This window comes from Megascapheus bottae, chromosome 21, assembly GCF_031878675.1.
Source record: "Megascapheus bottae isolate mThoBot1 chromosome 21, mThoBot2.hap1, whole genome shotgun sequence".
NCBI classification, from domain to species: domain Eukaryota; kingdom Metazoa; phylum Chordata; class Mammalia; order Rodentia; family Geomyidae; genus Megascapheus; species Megascapheus bottae.
This window is the reverse complement of record NC_143529.1, coordinates 3202067-3204606: the sequence shown is the minus strand read 5'-3', so window position 1 is coordinate 3204606 and position 2540 is coordinate 3202067.

Sequence of the window (2540 nt, the reverse complement as noted above, 5' to 3'; positions counted from 1 at the left end):
AACTGATGGGTAGCAGTCACGGGCAATGGGAACATGCAAAGGAAACAGAACACAGCATGAAATGACAAGGCTTCTGAGAGGAGATGCTGTAATTAATCTTTCTCACTTAAAGATAACAAGCCTGTATATCATACCAAGGTCACAGAATGTCACAAATTTTTTTTTTAAATATCCCACCCACCTAAGGATTAATGAAAGGCTTCTTGACTGAGGTACATCAACAAATAGTTCCTGGAACAAGGTATCCAGAACTTAACTACCAGAGGCCCTTCTACTTTGGAAAATGACTTTCGTCCAAGGGCTGGTCTTGGGGGGAGAAGTTTAACACTCTCAGCCTATTATACTTCAAAGAAAAAGATATGTACTTTGTGCTGGGGTAAAAATAATTGTCATTCTCACCCTAGAGAGGATCTGTTTTTAGTGTACTAAAATTGTACTTCTTTCCTGATAAAACATTGCTTTCACTATATCTTGAAGCTTTCCTAAATTCTGATACAAGGCCTGAGGTAGATAGACACACTGGCTTTCAGGAAACACTGAGCCTCTGCCCTTTGCTGTAGAAAGAGGTATTTGAAAAAGAGGCTATTTTCTGATTGCTCCATTTTCTGACTCAGCGCCTGACGATAAGCCCTTAATATGTGTTTGCTGATTTCATATATTGTACTTAGAAACTTATGAAGTTTAAGAACTGGGTTAGTTCATTTTCCTCCTATAACTGAATACCACAGACTAGGTAAGTTATGGGGAAAGAAGTTTTGCGTGCTTCCTGGTTTTGAAGGCTGAGAAGTTTAAGATTGGACAGTTTGTATCTGCTAAGATTCTTGCTTACTGGGGTCTCGCAGATTTGCAAGGTGGTACAAAATGAGAAGAGCCAAGTGTCCTCAGTCACGTTTTTCCACCTTTTCTTCCTTTTCCTTTTTCTTTTTTGGAAGCTAGCACTTTATCATTTGAGCCGCACCTCCTCTACCTCCCAAGTAGCGAGGACAACAAGTATGAGACACCTCCTCTGCAGAGTCATAGTCGCATTCCTTTAGGGTCCTCACCATTTTACCACATTTAACCTTGATTACTCCTCCCTCCCCCAGAACCCTACTCACAAATGTCATAGTCAAGTCACGATTCCACCTTCCAGTGTCTCACCATGAGGATTACATTTCAACATGAGTTTTGGTAGGAATATTGAAACCATCATGACACCTCTGTGATGACCTAATTCAGATTGTTTCATAGGTGAAGAAAGGAAGTCTAAAAAGATTGTCTCAGAGAGACATTCCAAGGGAAATCATGACTCCTACTTAGTACAAAAGGCGTTCTGAAAGGTAGTAATTTGAGGACATGACTGAACAATTGAAAAGGAATGAGCTCATAGAGCTGAGAGGGCCCATCACATATGCCAGAGATACTGGGTGGTGCATTCAAAAAGGTTTGGAGGCAATTGTGGCTGACTGAATAAAGATATCTGATGTGTACATGTGGAAAATGAGCTACTGCAGTTGCAGTTAAGATTGTCTGTTCACAAATTAAATCAACTGTAAATTTTACTTTTTCCATTATCTATATCTTCCAATTTCCACTGCCTGTGTGTGTGTGTGTGTGTGTGTGTGTGTGTGTGTGTGTGTGTGTGTGTGAGCACGTTCAGGCCGAGGCACTGACCCTGAGCTTCTTTTGTTCAAGACTCATGCTCTACTACTTGAACTACAGCTCTACATTTAGATTTCTGATGGTTAATTGGAGAGAAAAGTCTCTTACTTCCCCCCCCCCCTCCGCCAGGCTGTCTTGCACCACAATTCTCAGATCTCAGCCTCCTGAATAGCTAGAATTAAAGGCAGGTGTCGCATGTACCCAGCTTCTCTGCCAAATTTTTGAAGCATAGGTTGGATATATTAAATTGGGACTTTATTTAAATTCAGATTTCTTTACTTCCTGAGTTATAAAAAGAACTATATGCATATCCTGGTCGTTGGTAACCACGGCTAAGTTGAAATAATAGAATCACATTTCTTCTATCTCAGTATTCCTATCTAGTCATTGCTTCAGTCAGAGCAAACAAGCTCAACATTGCCTTATCATTTCCCTGACCACCTGCCAAGGATTAATGGGACACCTGTGGCTATGCCCTATCCATCTTCCCTCAGATATACTTTCCACTTGATTCCTATGGAGGTAATGATGGGGGCTGGGAAGCTGGGATAACTCTCTTGCCTCCTAACACACATAGATAGATTGGAGTCAAGGATAGAACATACGAAAAAGACCCATTACCTTCTGGTTTTTGACTGTCCTTTACATGTCTAGAGACAAACATAACAGCAAAATAGCAGAAAAAGCACAAAAGAAACCTCAAATCCTATGTTTTGTTTATGGATAAAATAATGATTATGTTACTAACTCTTAAATAAGAACACATAAAGTTGTGAGACATTTGTCAGACAGTACAGCAAGATACAAAAAACTCAGTCCAATGGCTAGAGATTTAAGAATGCCCACAATGCTAAAAATGTTAGCTTAAGACATTGGCCTGCCGTTTCAGTTTCCAGGAG